Below are 19,795 nucleotides of genomic sequence, written 5' to 3'. Positions count from 1 at the left end.
AGGTTTAATTAATCTTAGGTGCGTGCAGCGCTCTTCTATACCGACACAAATATGTGTATAATTTTATTCCGCAGAGATTGCGTCAATCTCCGGCAGTTTCGTCGAAGAAAGAATACGGTACACGTTCACGCACATACTTCCGGTTCTGATTTAAAGTAGGTATGTGACCGAAACTTCCTTGCGGCAATTTTGCGAGGAGGAAAAAAACTGTTGAGCCTCGTGCAAACTATAAATAATTCAATCCACACGGCGTACCTACAAGTGCCTCGGACTACTCGAACTCTGTACGAATTATCAGACGAGTTTAGCAGTCGAGACCGGAAGTGGAAGGCGTCAACGAATGCGTGAACTAGGATGAAACGCTTTGAGCGGAAGGAAGGCTTTTCTCCTATCTTATTTTCAATTCTCGTAACCCGTCATTGCGTCGTTATTCGCGGAAGGTACACGTCTGAGTAATTCGTGAGTTAATTGCTACCGAGATTCCCTTCTTCTGGAAGATCAAAGTCCGTAACAGGTTTACGTAAAACTTTTGCGAAAGAAACAATAGGCATGGTATGTAATACGTATAAAATTGCACTTATCCAACGTTGGAAGAAAAGTAAATATTATCTTGAAAGAATACTTCCGCGTCTTACTTTTTCTTTGATCCTGTTCTCCCCCACAGTGATTTCACAGTCCTCGATTTTGTGGAATAATATATTACGATGTAAAAATTTCTCCAGCGATTACAGGGTTGCGTCATCGTTGCTATTTTTTCTTAATACTTACAACGTGATCAACGCTTTGGTCTGGTCCTCTTGATTTCGAAGAAAACACGGGAACGAAATTCTTTCTGTCTAGATCTTCCTAATTCGTCTTGTTCTTAAAGTATAAAGGATATAGACAATACGTATTCGCTTTTAAATTTTCATACGCCGCAAACGACGTTTTTTATACCCACATCGTTATATCAAACGAGGTTGAAATTCGTAAGGTTATCGTAACGAAAGATTAGACAAAAAAAAATAAAATCTTCCCAATTTTAGAGTAACTGAAAAAGCTGAATTTTTAAAACATGAGTATGTGTTGATTTATTATACGATTTGCGAATTTCACACAGTTGAAAAATTCGCGAAATCACGGTTTTCTTCAATATGCGTCGTTTACAATAACGTTACTAACTTCAAGGCGATTGTATCAATCAGTTGAAAAACAAAGCATACAAATAAACGTTACCAACTCCAACGTCACGACGAGCTGCGGAATTCCTTTGGTGTCATATTTTTGCCGCTGCTTACTGGCTCTTTCGACCGAAACGGATAACGAGAAGAACCGCTTAACGATACAAATCGAATTAATCTGCGACAGTCAACGAAGCGAGGCGGATCATCGGAATCTTCGTATCGCTTCAGTCCTCGCAGCTTCTGCGATTATATCCATGTAGCTACGAAAGGAACGCTTAAAGAAAGGAAATTTGTTGCCATTGTAATCTATGATCTACGATCAATGACCATCAAAGAAAAATCTGAGTCGTTTTATACCTTCGCCGTATCAGCGTTCCAAGCTTGGCGATATTCGCCATTGATGTCAGCGTTTATTATATTACGGTTCGCGATATAAGTTTTTTTTTTTTTTTCTTTTTTTTTTATCGGCAAGCTCACGTTCGCCCACCTGCAGCTTTTGTGCTTTCTGTGAGAAAATTATGAACATCGTTCGGAGATTTAAGCACGTATTAAGTTCTTGTATTTCTAATCCTTGACCTTCACTATGCATTGAACAATAAAACGTCGCCACTCAATTTTGCTCTTTTTCTCAATTTTGAATTCGAATATCCGTTCGTATATTTCTGGTTATTCGTCGTTGATCTAACAACCATAACTCGACTCGATGTAAAATGATAACCGAAGTAACACTTCCGAGTTTGCCGAACAATTTGCCGGTCTGACCGGAAGACAAAAACCTTGCAGAAAATTGGTCCGATCGATCAACCGACGAAGCGAGATCACGGAACGTGATGCAAGTGTCGTGAAAATCGAAAAGTAATGCAATTGGCTTTGTGCATTATTACTTTGCCGGTTCGACAACGAGTATCTACCTGTAATATGCATAGGTACGTAGGTGTACTATAGCTACCAACCTGACAACAACGAAGCGTACCAGTGACGCAATAAACCGGTATCGCCGCTTTTATTTCGTTTCGATTGTTGCTCAAGGATGATCCCCCTCGCTCTTTCATCCCCTGCCTCTGAACACAGGCTGAATCTCGTTCATCGTGCTTGCACGCACTCCGACTGACTGAGCGACTGACTTACTGACTAATCTCGTGTAGTTAATTTCCATTCGTTTAAATACCACCCTGTGTGTGAGTGTCAAACAGCTGCGCAATATGCTCTTGCAGTGTGCTAAGAGTAATGATGAATCGTGCGAAAAAAGTGGTATGTCAAGAGAGTCGAGGAATGGAAAAAAATAAGGAGCCAAACATTGACAGTCTTGTTATTTAATTATGCAATAATCAAGGCGATCGCTGTGCGTTGTTAAGTTTAAAAACGGAATTCAATTTTTTTATTAAATGTCGTAGGTGTATATCTGCGAACCGTTTCGGTATTCGTTCGAGTATTTGAATTCCGTACAACTTATAAATTCACTGCAAAATTATAATGACGTGCGAAATACTCGTGCAGAAGGTTATTTTTTTATAATTTTTTTTTTTACTTTTATGCTGAGATTTTAATGAATATCTTTAACTCGAGCAATGGCAATTATTTCTAGAAAAAAACATGGTTGGTGAATTATATCTCTATTCGAACAGAGATGCGCGTCTGTGTTTGACAGCGACCATGAGACCACGTCACAACTAATTTCAGTCGGTTGGCAGGCGCGCAAAGACCGATGGTGCGTGTCCGTTGAATAAATAACGTCTTAATTAGTAATTGATGAATTCGACGGTGTTCAATGTTCTCTCTGTGAGGCCTTGGCGGTCTGGATTGACCACTTTTCGGGTGCCAAGACTCATAAGCTGTTGTCCGGAACAGCGCAAACATCGTACTTAGGTCGAAAAAATGTAAAGAATAATTTTTATTGAAACTGGCTGATCTTGCGTGGATTTTGTCGTCACGAATCAGGTTGAAATGGTCTCAAGATTTGAATACTGTCCAGAACAGCGCAATCGTCGTAAGGTGAGTGTATCGGATACCTGACCCTTTTTGGTTGTATCTGTTAGATTCTTAGTTCTAAAATTATCAAAAAATAAGTTGGTAGTGTCTCAACCTCTAGCAATCGGCTTTAGTCGTCGAGAAATTCACAATCTCGGCCGTCAATTTTTAATTTTGGAAAATAAAAGGGTCAATAATTTGGTCGAAACGTGTCAATAACTAGTACACTTATCTTACTTACAATTAGAACGGAAAAATCCTATAATTCGATTCAAATCTCTACTGCGCGCCTCTCTATGACTCTCTCTCTCTCTCTCTCTCCTCTCGCGCTCTCGCTTTCTTCCCATCCCAATTCTAACCGACTTTTCGCGTGTGCCTAATCACTCTGGTCGCCTTGCGTTACTCTCGGCTGCAGCTAACTTAAGTCCAAAACCGCGATCCAACCTTTCTAAGTTCCCTCCCTCGCTCCTTCAAATCTTCGTCCGTTCGTCTGGAAAATGGCACACGCGAGTCACGCCACGATTGCATGCTCTTACCTATATAAATGCACTTATGTGGATGTACAAAGTGGTGGTGCCTACGTATTTGAAGCGGGCGTACACGTGACCAATTTACAATGCTTCTCTCTTTTTTACTCACAGCGTATGTATATTTATGGATTTGCCTCGATGTGTGTGAACGTACCATGCCGATATGCATGATTCGTCCTATAATGCCAACCGCTTATGGAATCTATACGCTACTTTATGAAAATAATCGCGTATATATATATATACACCACCTTTTTTTTATTCCTGCGAATATTGTGTCATGACTCTAAATTTAGAAACTCTGTGCGAGTTACCTTACGTGTTTTGCCATTTTTGAGAGCATATGCAGACGATACGCAAATATCACAGCTGTACTCGATTCTGCGTAGTTGAGTACAAAAATTTAAATGTCAGTTTACCCGTTAGAACATTTTTTTTTTTTCGTTGGACTCACTTTACTATGAAAATAACGCGTCAGGCGAATCCTGTAACGCCAGTCGAATAGAAATCGTTATCAAAACGTTTGGCATTTACAATTACATTGTATGTACAGACATCAATGAATCAATATATTATAAGTAAAGTTCACTGAACTTTTGTGTCCTTTTCTTTCTCAACATGTTTCTTCGGAAGCTGTGCGTGTATATTGACGAAACGACTCGAAGATTGTCGCGAAAAAAAAAAAAAATGTCTCCCTGCATGATAAATGAAAGTATAGGGAACAAACCCTAGATACGATACATTTTTTTTCTACTTCTTTTCTGCAATAATATTCAAAAGATTTGGAATTTTTTACTTCCTCACCTCTCATTACGCCTCGCCATAGCTGTAATATTCGCGGTATCTATCTCTCAAGAATGGGTTGGTTTGTATTTTCGCTTTTCGAGAAATCCAACCCTTTATTCCCTCACTTTCCTATGTTTTTCGGCTGCTTTGAAATGGTATAATATGGATGGGGTGCGAAACAAGACGCAGAAATATCAACGTGATATATTTTACGCGGCAATTTTCTCTTCTCCAACCCCTCCCCCCCCCCCTCCGCCCCCCCTCTACAACCCTTCGCCGAAACACTTTGCATATCTTTTATATTATTTAAGACTTATTGAATAATTAATAGATCTCCGTATTCCGAAAGCCCGCAGCAGCGGAGTCGACGGCGATAAATCAAGTCCGCAGCATAGACTTTCCTTGTAGGCATGTTGTTCAAACACAAAAGTTTGAGGCTTTAAACAACACAATCGTGGCTCTCCCTCTACAGGGGGATGCTTTCAACAATTTCATCAACGTGTCACCCCCCTATCTATACGTGTATGATTGGGTATACGTATAACACGTGTACGGTCACGTCTATCTACGCACAGACGCACACACACGCGTGTGTATGATGAAGTATACGTTCGCGCGTATTACGACGAGACAAAGTTTTCCTTTCGGGCTTCTTAACTCTCCTTTTCCTCCTCCTCCCCCCCTCCATTTCTTTCCCTCTCTCTCTCTCTCTCTCTCTCTCTCTCTCTCTCTCTCTCTTTCGCCATGTCAATTGACTCAATTTGTTTTCTCTTGAGAAACTTGGCGAGGCGGGCAGATAAACTTTACGCCCTTCACCCATACGTACGTTAACAATTACGCAGGACTTGCATTCGCGTGCGTATATGGATATAACGTGTCGTACCTGTAATCACCAGCCTCATAGCCTGCAACTTATAAATTACCCGTAACTCCCGCCATACAACGCCCGCGTTCTACTACCTTCGTAATTATAGTTAATACTCGTGATAAGGTTATAATTGTACGTGATGTATTTTATTTATTTCTGTTTTTCTTCATTTTCTCTTCCGTCTTTATAATATCACTCGCATGAAGTTTGAATCAATTATTTCAATCATTCTCGCCAAGGCGGATATATTGTCCGTATACTTACCGCGTTTATGGGTTCGATCAGTCACCCGCATCATGCGTGTCGTCGTCGTCGTCGTATCTCATGTGTCACAGTTCTGTAAGATATATGAGCGTATATTAGCACTATTTATAGAATATACAGCCACGGTAAGACGTATAAGCTCAGCTTGCACGTCGTTTACAGAAATCGTCGCGTTGCAAAGTTTAGTTTTCTCCTGTTTCTTTGGAGAGAGAAAAAAAAAATTGCGTAAAAAAGACGCATTCTCCGAAGCAAACATCCAAATTCTCCGCCAATTAATCTGGATGGCCATGGGATTTAATGTGGCAAAATGTATCCTCGTAAATGTCGAGTCTCGTTTTTGTTTTACTTTCTTTCGTTTCTTTCGATTATCTATAACAAACGATGAAATTAAATGGTGTTGATTGACTGAGGTAAAAATGAAATTCGGACTTTTCCATAACCTGAAGAAATTTGAAAATATGGAATCGTCTTATTATTATTATTATTATTATTGTCGTTGTGTAGTTTCTATTGTTGATAATAATATTATTATATTTAATTTATATGACAGGGAGAAAATCGATTCATTCTTGTTGCTCTGCACAGTACAAAGTCGGTGACGTAACAACAACAACAACAACAATTCCGTTAGTACGGTTACACGAGGTACGTTATATTTGTATGTACCCATGCAGACATTGAGGCTGCAGAGCGCCGGTAAAATGGTCACCAATAATACATCATTCCTCTCTCTGTGACCCAGTTATTATTATATGAGTGATCGTGCGCTCTCCGACTGCCTTGCTTGCCACGCTGCGAGCCTCCAAGAGCAACAGCTTGGCGCCACGCAGCATCCACGCTACATATACCGTATACTTAGTAGTTACACGCAGAAACGACTGATGCTTCTTTCGAGGAGTTGAATGCGATTCTCCATTCAACGAAACCACGACTCCTTGTACCTTCGTAATGCTGCGCGTATTCATATTTCATATAATTCAATAATATTTCAATGATATCGGTTCTAGTGTTAAATTGGTTGGAGAAAAAAATTTTAACGCGTAGAAGAGATATTTGGAATACCGGTAAACTTTAGTCTTTTTATTTATTTATTTATTTTTTTCATTTAATTGAATTTGTGTTTTTGTTCTCTTCGATTCGAGTTCTCTAATGAGAAAAACTTTTACATTGTTTGTTCATTTTTTGTCCCTTTTTTTCTCTTGCACCTTGTCTCTCTCCCTCCCTCCCTCCCTCCCTCCCTCTACCTATCTTTCTTGTTTCTCCCTTTTCATTTTTCAACGAAGGAATTATTTGTTTTCACAAGTTGCGGACGGAAGATTTATTACATACTGCGCGTTCTCAAGACCAGAAATGTATTTTAAACAAACCTGCTCGCTCATCCAGGAAACATTCTGATGCTGCTGCTGGTGCAGCAATCTGACACAAAGCAAATGATTCAGAGTTTCGTAACTATAATGGCACGCAACCTGTGGTAATATAACCTATACCTATATTAGTGCGAATTAACAACGCGGAAATGAATTTATCCACGTATGTAACAGTCCATACATATATATATTACATACGTGCCTACATACCCGTATATCTGATTGCGCGATGCAGCTACGCATAGATCCGGTTAAAAAATAATCATTCTTTACCGATTAGGAAACATGCAGGATGACTTGTACGCATTTTTTTACGAAGCATACCTACATCCATCAATCGGAGACAATTGTTTCTGACGCTTCGAAACGAGATTCAATTTCAAATTTGAATTGATCAAAACGATGCTCGTAAAAAGAAAGATGGTTGAATGACGATGGTGTTGATTAACTGCGTAAGCATTGAATACCCCGATGATTGATCGAAACGTTGATAAAACGTGTGAAAATTATTAATCGTAATACTGAAAATAGCACGTATGACAATACACACACACACACATATATATATATATATATATATATATATATATATATATAAATATATATAAATGTATGCATATGATCGTTGTGTAAGGTTTATTCTCGGATGTAGCAAGTAGCAGCAGCAACATTGCGGTTTGCATAACAGGCGGATGTCGGAAGGTAGTTTTTGGGATTTAGGGATTCGGGGTCCGGATTCCAAATTATCTGGTCTTTCCGCAGTTGTCGATTTTTTTGTTTTTTTTTTTTTTTTTTATTTCCCATCATTTTGGGACGAATACATGTTTAATTCTTCTCGTTCTCTTTCTTCTTTTCTTTCAATTTTATTTCATCCGGCACATAACACATTATTATATTCCTTCTCCTCTTCTTGTTATTCAACGATGCTCGTTTCGTGCCCGTGGGGCCGGCTGTGGGACACACGCGGAATCCGTATACCATTCAGCACGAGATGATAATAATAAAAGGAACGGAGAGGCGAGAGGAAAAGCTTGTTGGCTGCGGGGGAATTGTGGCGGTGCCACGGCATCTCGCCTCCTGCAGTGTTTAATCCTTGAACGAAGTCACATAACCCTATATATAGGCGTATATATATACATATACATATATGTATATATAATATATAGGAGATAGCCACCGCTGGTTTATTATATTAAATTTTAAGCACTTTGAAAAGGATTAACGACACCGTTGTTCTTTTACACCGTACCTACCGTTCTATCTTCATAAGTCACGGCTAACCCTACCTCGTATACGTATACATACCGACGTACATTACGTGTATAATATGTATATTACTGCAATATATATATGTGTATATATATATATATATATAAAAGTTATTCAGTGATAAATATTTAAATTTTTCAGCTGCGTATATACACTCGAGTGATAAAAGTTTTAACCGCATATATCTTTTTTCTCTTTATCTTTCTTTTATTTTTCATGCTTTGATATTTCTTTTTTTCGTCTATATTACAGAATAATGGCGGAGCTTTTATTTTATCGTTATAAGAGTTGGTTTGATTCTCGGGCTAGCGAAATTCATACCATAGGTTTTCTGTACTGCAATAATTGTTAAAAACGTGAAATGTTAACAATGTTAGGTCATTGGAACAAGGAATTAATTGCGTGCAATATCGTACAGTTTTCTGTCAAATTTTCTAAGGAATCGTAGATAAACATACGCCAAATTTCAATGCACACTTTTGTTGCTGACTCAAAGCGTAAAGTGAAGAAATGAATGAAACTGAAATAAAAGAATGAAAATAGGAATGGTGTCTGGAATAGTGAAAAAATTATCTCGATATCCCTACGTTCGATTCTAGCTACTATGTAATTGGTAATTTGTTTATTTTTCATCTTCTACTAGTTCGGTTTGCAGTTCTTGATCTAGCTGACGATCTGATTTTCCAAATAATTGAGCTATTATTACCGTTAAAGTAATAATTTTTATAATTTGAAAGTCGCTGGTGTTAAATATTTGCTTAAAAACCAATACTTTCATATTAAAGAACAATGTGTTTTAAAGAAATCACAACGCTGCAGTGAAGAATATGTTTTTATCGGGTACAAACGTCGACGTTATAAACGCAGCGTACAACTTGATAGGGATTTTCTTCGAAAGTTTCTGTAATACTTTTTCCCCTCTTAACTATTTCTTTTCTCTTTTTACAATTGTATCGTTCATGTATTAATTACCACTGCAAGAATCGTGTAAAAAATGTGAAAGCAAGTCATAAAGACAAAATTGTGTGACAGTAAAGAAGCATAAAAAAATAAATAAAAATTGCAGTCACACCGCCGCGCACCTCTAACACATCGACTGTATACTTATTAGCGTCTTTTCCCCCCACTGTGTTTACAACACACCCGACACCGCTTTCGTAATCGACTGCACACACGTTGATGATGAAAAGTTCCTTCAACAGCTTCGCTTGATGCTGCAAGGTCGATGGTTAGTTAGCCGGTTTTTCCACTCCTTATCCATTTTTTTTCGTTTTCATTGTTATTTCTCGCTTACGCAACTTTGCGCACAATTCACACAGTGGCTGGAGACGTGCTCTGTTTCTTTCTTGGTCATTTTTGAGGATTTGCGATCGTATTTGTGTAAATACCTCGAGTACCGTTTGTGCTACAAAACCGGTAGATTCGACCCAATGAAACTGTTAGATTGATTTTATTATATATTATATATAATAGTTTATATAAGTGTGTGTATTTTAGCGTAAACCATGCGGTCGGTGGTACGCAGTGGTGATCGTGTTCAGCGATGCGGTAGCAAATTACTGTCAATCGAACGCAGCAGCCAGTGAAATATCCTGTTCCGGTACGAGGAGATTCAAACTCGGGCAAATGAACGTCGTCACACCTAAATGAACCGAGAACTGTCGAATAAATGTACAAAAAACCGGACAGACGACGCCCCGTCCTTCTTTCTCCCTCGTTCTAGTCGCCTATTTCGAACCTCCTCCTCATCTCTCTCAAGGCTTCGCTCTTTTTTTCCCACAGGCTGTAAACCACCGTTCTCACGACTTGAATTTCACCTTTTTTCCCGTGTGTCCCTTGATTCTTTTGCGCACCTGAAACCTCCTTTTCGAGTTCTTCCTTCTTCATCTTCTTCTTCTTATTCTTCTTATTTTTCTTCCTTCTCCTTTTTCTACTTCGTCGCGTAGCAGGTATAGTAATTATACAAGGTGGATCGCGTCGCACGGATGAAAGAATTCCCAGTTATATTTTTCAAACTCGAACTTACGATGCTCTTTTTTTTTATTCTTCCTATGCCTTTATCTTAACATCGCTTCTTCCTCTTGCTCGGAAATAATTCAGGTGGGTATATGCAGATTTTGACTCATGGTTGGGCATCAACGATTCAGTGATAAAAGGGCAATCAATTCTTACAGTCTAATTATTCTTAATTGGTATTACCGTTAAACCCGGTTGTCTTCTTCTTCCCTTTTATCTTTGTCATTTTTCTTTTCTCATCTGTTGCTCTTTTTTTTCACCCCCGCCTCCTCTGCTTCTTTTATCATTGAAAACGTGCGATAATTTAATTATAACCGTGGATTCCTGTGGAACTTATATGTATATATATATATGTGTATGTATAAATATATATATACATATACATATACATATATATTATATATATTTGACGGATATGTTAATTTAATTATAACGCCTCCCTCCTCGCCTAATTATTATACAGCTCATTGTGAGATACGGAACCTCTTTATCGCTGCCTCTTCCTCGCTTCCTCCCGTCTCGATCTCCGATTTTCCTGTAACTTTATTCTCGAATTGTGATTAAAAAAGATCATCCCATAACTTGAAATTCAGCGTATCAATTTCATTCCCCGCGCATGTTTGTCGCGTGATCATGTCTGGTAATAAAAATAGGGTGTTCCTGAGTTTTCGAACATACGATTCGAGCACTGTATTTACAGAAATTAACCGACGGAATCATCGACAACGACAGATGTCCGCTGAGTGTGTGTCCTTTAGAAGTACGGAGAATACTTTCCACAAATTTTCGCGTAAACACGCAGATGGTCGACGGGAAAAAAGAGGGGTGAATTGTATAGCTTAATAGCTTATCGTTAGACACGTGAAACGTTGAAGTTTGCGGATCATCAAGTTTTCACAAAGCTTTCGTCGTTTCTAACAAGCTAGTGCTTGAAATTGAACCGCGTCTATATTTCACGGGTGCAACGCAGATGCGAGGGCGTAAAATGTTAACGATGTGCTTTTAGCGTCATGGATGTATTTTCATGAGAAATGAAGAAAATTGTACACGAAGAAAAAAGCAGTGAGGATTCGTTTTGCAAGACTGTGGACAGAAGTCTTTAATTTCTTGAAATGAACTTTTCTCCACGCTCATAGTGTTCTAGTAATATTTTTTTTCCTATTAACGACTCAAGTATCGTCGAAGAATGAATAAAATGAAAGAAGGAAATAACGGAAAGAAAGGACCTAACCGTACATGAAAGGTGGGTGATTATCATATGAAAATCCTATTTCCTATCCCATAATTCCCTCCCTCAATCGCACACTGCAGGGTGAAGATGAGCGATAAAAAGCCCGCGATAACGTTGGAAACCGGTGTATAAGGGCGGGTGGCAGCAGGGTTGTTCAAAGTAGATTGAAGTGGTGAAGATGAAGCGCGTGAAAAGAAAGGGGGGGGGGTGGGGGGGAGGGTCGTCACTCCGCAGGGTGAGCGAACGGGTGTGCTGTATAAACGCAGGGCGGACGGACAGATGCGCGAATTGATTGGCCAGTGTCTGATCAACGAACGAGGGTCGATTCGCGGACGAAACGGGGTAGTTTATACGCCTAGGCGTACGACGATGATCCGCGCAAACGACGCAACATCGACTAGCAGCGCCGGTAGCAACGTGCCGCAGACAAAGGGTGCAGCAGAATGCAACGCGTGTTTGCGTAGTTTGAGAGTATATTTATGCAAAGAGAACGGGAACCAGAATGAGAATGTAAGAGAGTGCGAGGAAGGCGGATTTATCGCTGGTTTGTTGTTGGCTCTGCTCGTGTTGCGGACCACCACTCAGGGTGCAGGATGAGGACGATGATGACGCCGGTGGGCGAGGGTGAAGTGAGATCGTCGAACCACTAGTCGCATTGTTACCTCGGGGTATTATTTGCCACTAATCAGAAGGAGGGTCGAGGGTACCGTGATTGCGGAATGGTTCGAAAGCGGCACTAAAAGTTCATCCACGGTGGTAGTGCTGCCAGTGACAGTGACAGCCTATACTACTCGCCTATTCCCTAATTCGTGGACCACCACCCTGACGAGGGGTCGAAAGCGGGAAAAACTCGGGGTGGCTCTGCCGGAGAGAGAGAGAGGAGAGAGAGTTAGTTAGCGAATGAACCGAGTGGCCGCCGTCTGATGCCCTCGTCGCCCTGCGGAGTAAACGTACGTTCGTGACGTAATGTTTTGGACGATCCTTGTTTTTTCTTCTCTCCTCTAAGGTTTACCGCCACTGAGGGAGGATCTTCGTTCGTTACCGAGGACGGGGCTGTGTGTCTAATGCTACCGGCTATCCGTCGAGGGTGATCGTTATCGCGGAGGTTGTTTAATATCTCACGAATGTACCCACCCCGAATAGATAAAAGAACTTATACTGTCGCTTCGGGGGTAGGGCCATTTTTTTAATTAGTCGAAACGAGTTTTCAACCTGTGGCACAGAATGCGGAGTATATAGGGCATTATGGACCGATTCGATCTGACCACGATTCTCACCGTTTTCACCTCAACTTCCACGTGTGGTGTTTTGTAGAAGAAACAAAAATGTATCACACAATTCGCAGGTTTCACGTTTGAATGATATGAAATGTTGGCTTTTTAGTTATTTCACGGTTCGTGAAATCACCGTTTGCAGACATAGTTGACTTTAATGAAATATACGTAGTGATATTATTCCGAATAAAAGAATATTCAACGCTTCAAAGCCTAGAGCGAAAATGAACGCACGTTGAGTTTGAGAGATACGAGATGAACAATTTTTAAAAAATTACCAAGTTGTATAGAGCAGATAAAAATGGAACAAAATAGATTAGCTGTGAAAAGAAACCGCAAAATCCACTCCTGTATTTCTTCTTCGCTTACCTTTTTCTTTTTCGCCCTTTCGAAGTACGGAACCAGTTGAAACATAAATAAAAATTGTAAACTGCCGAGCAACTAAACATTTATGTTTCATTCCAATTATTTCATTCACACCGAACATGTCTAATGGAAATCGTCATACTGCAGGCAATTGTTGATAATTCATGCACGTATTATATATGAACGCAACGCGTAGGTGTAATACAACCGATAAAAGTGATTGCTGAAATGTTGCTAATGTGATTTTGGCGCTAGGCAACTGGGATTTACCTAGACACAATGCATCCGTTGAGCCGTTAGTAACTTTTCGTACACCGCGTATTGTCCCGGTTCGCCATTCCCCCGATCCATTCTCTCTCCCCTCTCTCTATCTATCTATACCACCCTATCTCCCTATTTCTCCCTTTCTCCCTCTGCTTCGTTCCCTTAGCCTAAATTCCCCCCGCTGTTTAGGGGTGCGCCTAATGCGAGCTGGATACAATTTATCTGAATGGTATGTATAGCTGTAGTGCCTCAATACCTTGTCATGACTAACTGACTTTCCCTACCTATTGACGAAGACAATATACGAAACGTTGGATTCATCCGCGAGTTGCGTGAGCCGCGTGATAACGGACGATGGGTACTAAAATTTATTTAACACTTTTTTCCTCCCATTTTAACGCCGCTCATATTCGGCAACGTCAGTTTTTTCGCCCGAAACAGGGAAAGAGCTTGATTTTTAATTTATCATTCGTTACGATTTGCGTAAATTTAACGAACTCGAGTGTCTCTTAAAGGCATAAATTATCGAATTTACGCGTTATAAGAAAAGATAACTTTTGAATTTCTGAAAAAATTTTCAGGGATTGCCAATACGGTTATCGGGCTTCGTATAGTATTCTGTTAAGTGAACGTAATTGTAGACCGTTGATATTGAAAATGTAAGTATGACGAAGTCGCTGTAAATAGTGCATTAAAATTTTCTCGAGAAAATATTGAAATGAGAAAAACGAGAGTGAAAATGAAACTTGGATGCGCTGCACGTGCTTCGGTAGTTAATTGTCGCTGGTTTCGTTGACCCGGGTTATTTCCTACTAGTTTAAATATTGACTTTCCGCCCACATTGTCGTCCGCATCGCCACCGTCGACGTAATTTACCCACCGATTTAACCCCGGACCTTGTTCCAAGAAATTTTCTTCTCATACTCTTTCGGTAAACAATAATACGTGAACGAAAAATTCAACGCACCAGGAATCTGCCGGCTGTATAACATCACGCATCGAACCCTCCGCCGTATTATGCGGTATAACCGACCCTTTCTATTACATAGCTTTACCCGATCACGGTGTGTGACCGATGACGTCATTTCCCGTGTATCTGGCTCTCCGTACGCCCGACCGCGTTACCAGATACGTCACAGATTACGAGAATAAGATCATAAATAATTGTTTCGAATTACCCGTTTTGCATATGGTGGCTGCTTTTCTTTTATTTCATTTTGTATTAATTAACCTGACTATTGTTCTTAAATACGCAAATCGTTTCCTTTGATTTTTTTTTCTCTTTCTTTCAGCGTTGTGCTCGCGTCCCTTTCTTCGCGTCGAAAATTTTTGACGTAAAAATGTATGCTATAGATTTTGTTCCACGTTCACACGCTCCTTTGATTCTTTATGGAGGAGGATTTCGTTACTGTGTCGTTGAAAAAACTTGTAAGCGTAGCTCTCCAAGTTTCAAACTCCCTTGTGCGACGGTGCGGGTTTTATTTTCTAGGTTTTTTTTTTTTTTTTCTACCCTCTTACCCATTCGACGACGACGGTAGAATTCGTCACCGGATATGGCAAAAGAGTTAACATTTTTCCCATTACCCACTCGTTCCGAGGTCGGTCATGTTTCATCTCCCGGAAATTACCTGCCATATTATCACGCGAGGTACCGCCAAACCAAAGCTTTTCGACCCCTGTCACACGATTTAGAATCGACAGCCCAGTTTTAATAGAACTCGACTGAGAGAATGCCAAAATTTTCGGACTGTCGTATACGTACCTTTACGCGGGTCAGAGAATTCATCAAATTTGTACCCTTATCAATAAACTATTCAAAGTTAATGCAAAAAATTGCTATTTCCTGCATGGACGACAACGTCATTCACGTTGTGCGATTGAAGTTAGTAACGTTACTGCCACGATGCATGTTCAGGAACAAACTTTACTTCGCGTCATTTAATTGGAATCGTTTGAAATTAAATGAATCACGTTGAACCGAACATATAACACATAGTCGTTCTAAAATTGCACAATAATGAATTTCTTCCCGATGTTTCGCGACGTTGACGTCGAATCTAAAAATTCAAGCTGCAGTTCCTTACAGACTTAGACGCGCGGTAGAAACACAAATTCTAGTTGTACCCTGAACGCGTTGTCGCGTTGAACGAGGTGACTGTTTCTTATCAGGCATCGAGTATAGCATCCGCGGTGAGATGTACGTGTCACTGTACCCTCAACTACCGCGGCAAAGTAACCTCTATTTTTAGACCGCATGTACCGTATATTTAACTTATGAACTCACACTCTCTCCGCGTACCACGTTCACCATGCGCCGCGAAACTAGTCGACGCGATGATGCGGCTGTGAGCTTCTATCCCGGAGGAGTGTGCGTTGAGAGTGTAAAGGACGGCATCGTCGTCGTCTTGGTAGTATCCGCAGAGTCACGACACCGCGCATGCCGAAAGACGCACACCGTACGTTACATATCGCGTATCCGACTCAGGCTGTGTGTACGAACCACGTCAGCGATTAGTGGGTGTCGCCTTACTCCCACGTAGCCTCGTCTCGTGATTCTTACTTTTTTACACGCTCAACTTTTCTCTCAGTCAGCTCGTTTGACGAACTCGTCGACGAAAGCCAACCGTCCGTCGGCGTCGTTTCGTTGCGCTTCGGTGACGCTTTCCATCATTGAAACCGTATACGCGATAATCGGAGAACGGTAAGCGGAAGCACGAACAGTGGTCTTCTTATACGCGACTTGTCGTACGGGGGATCGCTCGATGGACGAAATTCTGGCGTGACTTTCGTGTCTGCCTCGAATTTTTGGGCGTTATTCCTTGAGGAGGGAAACTTTTACTTGTTCTACAGGTACGTCTTTTCCACCTCGAAGTTATCGCTTTTTTAGTCTTTCTTCCCATGCGTCTATTTTGCGTCGAAGGGACGAGGAATGGAATTGCTCGGTGAAGTGGGAGGCAAAGAAATCGGAAATAAGAGGTGTTCCGGACAATTTCATATCCCGGTTCAAAAACCACTTGCAACGACTTACGGCCTGTCGTGTCTTACCGAAACTTATTGGAATTTTGAGCCTCGAACTCGCGAAGGATTGCTTGCCACGTCTCAAATCACTTCTCCTCACCTCATCTTGCTCGGATTTCGCTATCGCAGGCCATTTCGTTTATAATATTATGACACAGCTTTGAATTTCCTTTAATTATTGTTGGTACATTTTTTCACGAAAAGCCGTACCCAGTTGCAAATGGGCGCGGAGCTCTGCAAGGGTTGAAATTATATTATAAAGTCGAATCATATTTGAGTCGGATTTCCATTGGCTAGTCGCTCGGAATCCTGTCATCGGCGTGTATTTGCGTATCGTTCTGAATTAGTGATGGGTGGGTAGCCGGTTCAAAAGCAATATCGGCGATTCTATCGTCGACGGGAGTAAGTAAATTTGCCAAGACTTGTCATTATACGCCCGAAATCCTCGTCGTTCTTCGGCTCTCTCGCTCCCGCTTTACCGCGCACGCTCTCTCTGTCTTCGATTCGCGGGAAAGCACTTTCTGCTGCCAACCCCTGTTTACAACCCGCCCACCCTAAACAGGAGAGAGCCGCAACTTGAATGATAAATGTGTCTTGCGCGTATCATCAAAGGCCACCCCATTATTCATTTCGGTACTCGCCCATTCGCCGCTCATGTCTCTCTTTCTCGATAAGATAGATACTTCTACACACCGCCTACGTAACAATGAAGGATTGGTTTCCTTCCCTACTTCCTTCCTTCCATCCTTCCTTTCTGCCAATGTGGAAGATAAGCATAGTACCTACGATATAGGTTGAAAGAGTTAAAGGAAGAAAATGGATTTAAAAAACGCGTCGACTACGCAAAAATTTACTTGAACACTGTTGTCGCGTTAAAGTTATTGCATTTTCGTTTCTTTGTTATAATTGAGACATGAAATTTCAAGAATCTATGCAATGAGGGAGAGAGAGAGAAAGAGAGGGGGTCATGATTAATTCTGATCACGATGTATAAGTCTGTTGTTAATCAATCTCCCGCGAAGGGAAAGTTGAGCTTGGGAATGTTGCGGGAAGTCGATGGGAAGGATTTATTCCCGAGGATGAGAAGAAAAGGAGAGAAACTGATGGGAGGGGAGAGGAGAAGAGAGTTCTGGTTGTCAGTCCCAATTGGAATCCCAAATTCCGAAAGTTTGGCTGGTTGGTGAGCGCGAGCCGAGGTGCCCGGTTGAATATTTTGCCAAGTTGAAAGAACTGTTATTAGGAAAGTGAAGCTCGGTTGGAGGGAAGCAAGGAAGGAAGTAAGAAGGAAAGGAAAGAAGAAAGAAAGAAAGGAAAGTCGGTCCGTCGGTTGGCTTTGCCTCGCGAGGAGAGAAAACGGAAAATCAATAGCCATACGAAGAGAGGGAAACCCTTTCATCTATCTGAAACACACAACCCCGACCAACCAAACCTGCCAAAACCCTCCAAAACGACCCAACTCACGACCAAGCCAAACGAACCACTTCCACGCGTATCTTTGCTGACTGTTTTCTCGCTGTTTTCCCCTCTTTCTTCGTTGCCATTTCGAAAAACCATTTTTTTATCCAAAAACTTGGTCCCATCTCGCGGTCGATTCAAATAACGAAACGTCTTCTCGAGTAAATATTGAGGAAAGGAGAAACCGTTTTTGGTAATATCGGAACAAAAACTTGCCAAGTATATTACGTTATTACAGTTTTTATACTTTGTCCAACGTTATTATACACGCATGTTACGCGTATGCGTACGTACTCTACAATTATTCGCGACGAAAATTTGACATGCAACTGTCCGCATAGCGGCGACCCCATAAACTTTTATTGACTGATTGTTACCCTGATACCCGTGGCGCCGGGGGATGAAAAATAGTATAGGGGGAGGCGTTGCTGCGCTTGCATCTGCTCTTGCACAGCAGCTTTTAGTAACGGTATAACGTACAGATAGTCGGAAAGGCGGTTGGCACCAATTTTTTTTTTTTCCTCGTGTTTTCCTCCCGGCGGTACATATATATTTATGTTTTAAAAAGAGCAGCGGAGGAATACGTAATTAATTGATGAAAATTTCTCTCACGCCCAACGGAATTACCGGTTGCTATTTTATACTTTCTTTTTTCTTTCGACAAGTCAAATTCCCCCTCCTCTTCACGAACAGCCGTGTCGCTCTTGACATTTTTTAATCGACACACCCAGCATGCACTTCGACCACCTGGCGTCGCCCGCTACTCTTTTCGCCACCCGATGCGTGCAATGCGCTTCCATTATAAGCGTATATTGTACGTACGTGCTTCAACAATGCATGTCTCTACATGCCTGAGCTTATACACCCCCGCTGACCCAGATTTTTATGCATTAAAAAATAAAAAAATGGTCTGCCGAGACTGGTTACCGCGACTAACGTCCGTGCCGTCATCTTTTCCGTTCTCGGTCTTGAAACCGTCGAGAAAAGTTTCGAGAAACGAATGAATCGCGCACATCGCCGACGCCTCGCGGCGATCGAGGTGTGCTCTTGAAAATTCATCTCTCATGTGGAATTTTAATCATTATTTTTATATAATTATATTATATATATATATATATATGGGAATGGGAAGCGGAGAAAAACGAAGTGACTAGGTAATGTGATAAAATCTTGAAAACTGTACGACCGAATTTTGCGAGGGCGGAGAAAATTTTGAAATATAATACAGTGAAATGGAAATTATATATGTAGAGATGCGCGTGGACGGAAAAGACTAGGGATTATGCAAAACTGGGCAACTTTTTGTTATCTAAGCGTAATTCGAACGCCGCGTGATAAACCCGAAGAGGAATCTATGCCCACCCGCAGGCACGAGTCGAGCCGGAACGAAACTAAAGAATGATCGTGGCGAATCCCGCGGTAAACGAAAAACCATTAATCAAAATCTACACGGCGTCACTGAGTGTGTATCGCTGAAATCAGAACAAACGTTTGTCTGCAGACACGTGCGATGGTTCCCATATTAAAAGTAGATATATCATACAAGTTGGCAGCAACGCGGCTGCTTTATAGCAGCCAGCAACGAGACGAGTTGGGGTAGGTATGCAGGCACGTCGTTATTTTAACAACTTCCTATGGGAAGAAATTTATCGATATTCGTACCTTGAACGCGTAATCCATATAGACGCACAGTACCCACATATTTATCCTGTTTTGATCGATTGCGTCGCTGAATCTTCCGGCATAACCGATTCAGCGATTCCGTGCATCCGAGTTGTACGTTATATACCTGCATCGTTATATGTGTTGTATATGAAACGGAGTCGTCGTTCAGTAAACTGTGAGAGAAAAGAAAGAAGGAAGAAGAAAGAGCTCGCCTCTCTTGATCGGAAAAGCTAAATCAACGTACTGTTCTCCGATGATCGTTGTTGCAAATCGCGGTTCGATGGAAAAGAG

The 19,795-nt window shown here is 41.1% G+C and overlaps 1 protein-coding gene across 3 annotated transcripts in view; it reads left to right on the top strand.

Moving 5' to 3' along the window:
* Positions 1-19,795, top strand: part of LOC124213138 (leucine-rich repeat and immunoglobulin-like domain containing-NOGO receptor-interacting protein 4) — a 236,524-nt gene that overhangs the window by 200,220 nt on the left and 16,509 nt on the right. The gene's annotated exons all lie outside the window — the stretch shown is intronic.

This window comes from Neodiprion pinetum, chromosome 2 (genome assembly GCF_021155775.2).
Source record: "Neodiprion pinetum isolate iyNeoPine1 chromosome 2, iyNeoPine1.2, whole genome shotgun sequence".
Taxonomy (NCBI): domain Eukaryota; kingdom Metazoa; phylum Arthropoda; class Insecta; order Hymenoptera; family Diprionidae; genus Neodiprion; species Neodiprion pinetum.
The sequence above is the reverse complement of the archived record's forward strand: the minus strand, read 5'-3'. Positions and strand labels throughout refer to the sequence as shown.